Source organism: Corvus moneduloides, chromosome Z, assembly GCF_009650955.1.
Source record: "Corvus moneduloides isolate bCorMon1 chromosome Z, bCorMon1.pri, whole genome shotgun sequence".
Taxonomy (NCBI): Eukaryota; Metazoa; Chordata; class Aves; order Passeriformes; family Corvidae; genus Corvus; species Corvus moneduloides.
Window position 1 is genome coordinate 69,006,294 of NC_045511.1, and position 7,051 is coordinate 69,013,344.

Below are 7,051 nucleotides of genomic sequence, written 5' to 3' on the forward strand. Positions count from 1 at the left end.
TGCAAAAGGACAAAACACACTGATGTCAGCAAAACAGCAGCAAGGAGTGAGTAGGTGTACAATGAAATCTGCAACAGCCAGATCATCTCTCTTTCCTGTTCTCTCCGTGTCTTCCATGAATAAAAGATAAGTCTATCAAGGCTACTGTCTAGACTGCATACTGGAGCAATTTCTGCTGAAACAATGGGACCACAAAACAGATTGCATTGAAACTTGAAGGTTTTAACAGGTTTTAAATTCTGGTTTCCCTTTCGAGAATGTTTGCTTTTGGGATATTCTGCTTGAATGGTTAGTTCTTGGATGTGTTGAAAGGGTTGAGGTTTCCTTTTGCCTGTGCAAACAAAGCTGAAAGCTCTGATTTAGACAGAACTATTGTGTGCATTAATTTAATTGAGCAAACACAATCAGCTATAATGAAAGAAAAGTATTTCTGTGCTGTACTGCAGGCGGGTGTTGCACTTCTCAGGGATGGATTATGATGTTGATGGGATCTGCCCTAACACAGTTTGGTATTGTCTTTCTTTTTTGCTGCTCCTCATGGGATTCATGTTGGTAAAAAAAGCCCCAACCAACAGTACAAAACCAAGAAAAGGTAATATAGTATAAATATAGTAACAGGGCAGAACTACATCTGACCCAGAATTCTTTCTAGATGGTCAGTGAGGTCACTTGTGAATAATGGTGGCAAAGCACAGGGAATGATACAGCTAAATAGGCCAGATTTTTTTTGTATGTGGTCCAGTACAAACTAAATTTCAGGTACCAGTTCTGTCCCTGAGTATTCAGTTTGCTGCGTGGCTGGTAACAGGTAGTTTCACGTGGGTCTTGCCTCTTGACTGCTTCTGGATGGAAGGCACATCATGGGAAAAGACTGCAGCATTACAGCAGCTCCCTGCTGCTTGGAAAGCTGCACAGCAGCTGTTGAAACTTGGTATAATTTAAGGTCGGCAGGAATGCTGATCCACCTTGGGCAAAGAACTAGAATGGCTCCAGGGCTGGCTGCCCCTCTCTAGCTCAAGTCCTGTGAGACACAGAGTATGAGTAATCCCAAGGATCCAGAGACAACAGTAGCTGTTTGAGGATTATAGGTACATCTATTTGGTATCTATTGATGAAACCAACTTTTATACCCTAGCCAAGAAATGTGAGGCCATGGTGTTATTAGCTGCTCCTCTTCTCACAGATTTGTGCATGAGTGGGAGAAGCAGGATGACACATGCAGGTGTCTCACATAAGGACCTAACAGTAAAAATGACAGAGAGAGCAAAGGAGGAATTTTTCCAGTTGATAAAACAGGGTGTCATTCACATAGGTTCAGACAGCGGCTGAAAGCACAATTAGTTTCATAAAACCAAGGTAAAAACTTGTCTGAACCCAAAATTTTAATGAAATCCATGAAATGTAAGCTCACAGGTATAGTGTGAGAATTAGTCTAAATTTCATGTTATACAAGTATTTTTCAGATTAAGCACAAGATATCAGGTTTGAACTGATTGCATAGTCTCAGCTCTTAAAAGGTTTATTCAAGACTCCCAGGGGATTCAGCAGGAGCTAACCCTCTGGTTATTAGGATCCTGGACCCAGATGCCAAGATTTATGCATTGAAATAACTGCAATTTCCTCAGTAACCATGTGGTGTGGGAGAGATCTTTCAGGATATGCTGCCTGGGGACAAGAATTATTAATACTACAGTAAGCAATGGTGCGATATTCTGCAGCACATCACAAATAAAATAACTCCCAGACTTTGAAATGAAGTGGATTTCACTGTAAACTGGAAGAAATTAGTTACATTTACCTACCTAATCAGTGACAGATGAGTTGAAGGTGGAAGAAAAGAGGAGACAACTGTATAAATGGCAAGGCTTCCTCAGTTGCAACTTGCTGAAAACTGAACCTGTACACAAACTTCTTTGCAGCTGACTAGGATAAATAAATAGATATCTCATTTTTTCCAGTGCAGTTTATCTGCTGAGATGTAGAAGGGTGTATATTTCTTGGATTCAGAAGGCACTGAGAAGAGTGGGAAGAGGAAAACCTTGGGAAGTTAAGAATTAGGTGCCCCTAATTTCTAGAAGCACTTCTAGAAATTCTGAGATTAATAAACAATCCATGATCATGGCCTTTGCAGGACTGTAGGGTGATAGGTGATTTAAGTACTGAGTAGCCTCAGAAGAGTTAATTCCAGAAAAAAAAGAGACAAGTGAAGGAAAGCTAGAAGCAGAAAGTGATTGCAAACCGTTTGATTAACACCCCTTTGTAAAGTCATTTCTGTGTAGAGATGGTAGCTGACCTTAAGCCACTGGGAGCCACTGGCTGAGTGAGAAGGAAGCTCATCCGGTCAGCACTGGCTGTTCAGTAGTTGGGTTCCTGCAGCCCATCCCCTTTCCCCCAGGATGATGAGCTCATAGAAGATACTCTTCCACTTGGCCGTGTGCCACAGACTGAAGTGGATTTGGAATGTGATCTGTATTACCAACAAGCTTGTGCTATACTGAGGCAGTTCTTGGTATATTGCTTTTGCTGAAATGTTTCTCAAATAATTATGATTTAATTGTGATACAGTCATTCAGGCTAACCTGTGGCTACATTATCTCATGCTTTTTTGTGGGCCGATTTTACTCAGCCTGTTTGGCAACTGTCTCAGGAACAGGCCATGTTAAAATTCTTCTTCCATTTGTCCGTGCACATTATTTTCCTGTCTGATAGTGTAACGTTACACATGGTTCTCAAAAGGTCACGCCAGCCTTTTTGCCCTGTACTTTCTGTAATTCTACCTGCTTCCATCTCAAGCAGCACTGAGGTATACATACCCCCCATTGCACCTAACCACATACTTCAGTGTGCCTGAAAAATGAAAACATTTCCTTCCCTGACGGTAAATAACTTTTCTCTTTGTAAGTGGTGTTGTACATTCTGCATGCAAAATGCAGACCGAAAGAACAGCTGAGATGCGATGAAGAGAGAGAAAAATGCAAAATTAATTATCTTGTTGTAGCCTAGTAAAGTTCTTTGCACACTATAGAAAGCTGCAGGTGTGACTGTCCTGGGGCAGGGTGTGGGCTGTCCTGATACCTATGTGGCAGACACAAACACGGTCACACTCCTGTTTTCACACTCAGACTGCAGCAAGGATTGTAGCAGCACATCATAAAAAAAGAGTAAAATTTAAGTGTAGCAATTTGTGATAAGTAGTAATCACTCCTGGCTACCTTTGTAAGAAGAAGAAAGACAAGATTTATTCAAGCCTGTGGTTACAGTTGTGTAGGTACTCAAATACATCTACAGATGTTTGCTACCCACTAGGAAAGCTGTTGTTAAGAGTGGGATTGTCGAAATTAGGCTGCAAGAGGCATTTTGTGTAGAGATTACTGCTGCCAACTTAGTGGAGTACATGCTGAGTGGTTCTTAAAATGCCTTTCAATCGATATTACAATTGTAATGCAGGCACACATTTATAAGTGTATATGAAATAAAATTCTGTAAGTCAACAAGAACAAATGAATAATGCAGGTGCAGATTAGAGACTTTGTTGAAGCAATAACCTCTGACAATCTAGGTGGCATCAGAAAAGCCACAAATGGCAAGGTAGAAACCAATGATTTTATATTGACTGCAGTGGTAAGTAATGGAAGGAAATCTTCCTGTCCTTCCCCCACATTAATTTTCACCCTAGATTAAATTTTGTTCCCTGCTATTCTGACTATTTAAATTATTATCCTCCAGCAAGGTCACCTGACACAGCTATAGATTTACTATGTGCAATAAGGTTCAAGGACAGGCAGTATACATCATAGCAGCATCTCCTGCTCTAATCCCAGTGCAACTGTGGGTTGCAAATCAGAAAAAAGTAGATGAGGAGGAGATGTACTGTCATTTGCTATGACCCACAGCTTTTAGGAAACCTTGTTTAACAAAATTTCCAGGTACTGCATTAATTTTCTAGAACAGTTTTTTCAAATGTGTTGCTCCCTTCCCACATGAAGTGTTTCCAGAGACATGATACTCTTTCCCCAAATTCAGCTAACACATAATGGGAAAAAAAAAATGATACTGTTTTATAATAGATTAAAACCATAACAAAAACAGTCCTTGGGTTTTTTTAAAATTTGTCTCAAGGCCTCAGGAGATGGATAGAAGAATATTGCCATAAGTGTGACTTTTGTGAGTTTTTTTGTCCTTTGACTAGAAAAGAGGCTTCTACCAGCCTCACTGAGTCACATATTTTCACTTTGACTGAGAGGAAAAATTTTCAGAAATCAGATAACATGTCAGAACCTCAGCCTAAGTCACTGTAATAGGCCCAGGCATTTGTCTTGAGCTTCAGGAAAATGCAAGATTCATTTTCAGTGAATGCAATAAGCCTGTGTCTTTGATCTTAGATGTGGCCACCAACTGCTGAGTGCTTTCCTTCCTGTGTTTGGGGGGGTTTTTTGGTTTGTTTGTTTGTTGGGGTTTTGTTTGTTTTTGTTTTGTTTTGTTTTAATTTGTTAATTTATTATTTTAGGATTCCCCGGCTCTCTCTTTTATTCTTCCTGTCATCCTGGTTTTGGCATTTCTCAGGCTCTCTACTGGAAGAGAAATTTATAATGACAGAAAGAGTAGAAGAGGACTATCTGCAATTAAACTTCACTTTTAATTGCTAATCAGCATTAGAAAAACCAGCAATATATTTTCAGATTGCAGTGGAACTGAATCTTATTATTTGTATTTTTTTGTCATTTAGAAGTTCACGGAAGTCCCAAGCAGTACTGCAACCTAAGTATACAAGACAGTAAATAAACCTAGATCATGTCAGGAACATCCCTCAGGACTTTACAAGTAAATTCAATCTACTCACATCAGACACATCCAACTAGAATAAAAAAACATTGGAGGGAACAGGGAGAGTCTTCATAGTAGAAACATTTTAATAACTATTTGAGAAGCACAGCAAAAGGTTTTTGACTTAGAAGAGAGAGATTTGAGGAGAAAATGACTCATATGTGATGTATAGGAGCATGAAGGGATAGTCTGAAGTGAACTGAACAGGAAAAGAGAAACCTGATTCTCCAGCTACTTTTTCTTAGGCATGTTAGTAGGCAGTGTGGAGGAGAAGAGGAAAGGCCAACATAGAAATAGGGTTGTGTTAGTTGCAGGGGTCTACACCACGGGGGGCAGCCACTGTAAGTGACGTCTGGAAATGTGTGAAGATGTGGAGAAGGAGGAAGAGAAGCATGAATATAGAAGTGAGGATCAAGAAGCAAACCATGGAAGAGCAGAAACGGCAATAAGGTAGGAAAATGTGCCAAAGGTTGAGTAAGACAAATGGCCAGGAGGAGGCAAGAAAAGCTTGCTGGGAATAGAGAGGAAGAACAGGAGGGATGGTGGGAATAGTGCTGTGAGAAAGAGAACAAGGAACTACAACAGGCATGAGGTGAGGAAGAAGAAGATGCAATAAAGAAGGGAAGTGATAGTGCAAGCCACTAGGAGGAAGAAGGAAGAGGCAAAGTTGCGCAAGTATGGTGGAACAATGGAGAAGTGATGCCAAACCAGCACTGAATCACTTGGGGAAGAATCAATAGCACAGAAAATAACCACTGAAAACCGGAGGTGAAGTGTCTGCCAGAAGGAAGGCTGGGCATGCAGCTCATGAGTGAGCCAGTGAGGTGCTGAGCATCAGGCTCATCAACAATTTAGAGCAGAGGAACAGCTGGCTGCTGTGCCTGTGGCTGACCCTGTGAGTTTGATAGCTGCCAGGCAAAAAGTGGGCTATTGGCAAGCCTCTCATCAATGCTTGTATGAACAAAGACAGAATGTGGCTGTGTGTAAATACTTTTAAGGATGAGGGCTAAACTGATCTGATTTTGTTGTTAGGAATGGGTGATGTGTGGGCCAGGAGTCTGGCCTGATTGATACCATGGGGAAAATCAAGGAAGGAGAATGCAGAACCATCTTTTCAGCTGTTTCCAAGTCCCTAGTGTCAGGAGTTCCTGGTGTGTGTGGTAGGCAGGTTGGTAGTAGAGCACTGTTCTGCTATTCAAAATCTCTAGAAGGTATCTGTATCCAGTTCTGCTCTCTTTTACTCCTTTGCCGAGTTTCTCTCAAGGTGAAACTGAAGAGCCCAAAGTGGATACCACATTTTCTGGTATCCAAAGTGGTTTAGCTTTCAGTAGCAGTGCAGTGTGAGGAACTGGTTCAAAAGATTTGGCTGAGGCAATGGTTATTTAGACATAGCCCCAACTTTAAATTAGCCTGCAAAGTATTTGCACTTACTTATATCAGCACAAGGCATCAAATCAGGGATTAATTTATCTTAATCAGATTATTTATGGAGACTTGATTAGAAAGGGTGGCTGAAAAATGCAAAAAATAGGTTTGAAATGTCATAACATGAACCTAATATACTTCTGAATTTTTCCATGAGACAATGCAGTATTTGTAGATTATATTTAAATTATTAAAAACATAGTTTTCCACTTCACAAGCAAGACAGTTTTTACAGGAACCTTCCCATTTAATGTGATTAGACAGAATGCATTTGTTAAGAGCTCCAAACAGTTCACTGTAGTACAATGTGAATTGGTAACAAACAAAAACAAAACAGAGGTGTTATTCCACAATTTATCCAAGATATTCTAGCTCCTGGGCTTTAATTTTTTGTAGAAAAGGAGTAAGACAGTACTTGTGCCATCATTTTTGTATGATTTTTTTTCCCTGTTAGTTAGTGGTTATTTCCTGAAGTGTATTACTTACACAGTACCACCAAAACACATGAGCATGCCAGCTCCTATGCTGAAGGATGTGTCATTTGACCAAAACAGATATAGTCATAATGTTTTGCATCTCAAAATCCACATTTCTGTCTGCCTACCTCTGCTTAGTTACTTGATTTACCACACACATTTTTAATGCTTGCATGACTGTAATATCTGGCCAGCCTGCAAACAGATGATATTCTACATTTCTTTGTCATTTTGGACCCAAAATAGATCAGGCCCTGTAACTATAGTGATGATCAGTGTTGAACAACATGCCAGCTTGATTACAGCATGCATACATGGATATTTCA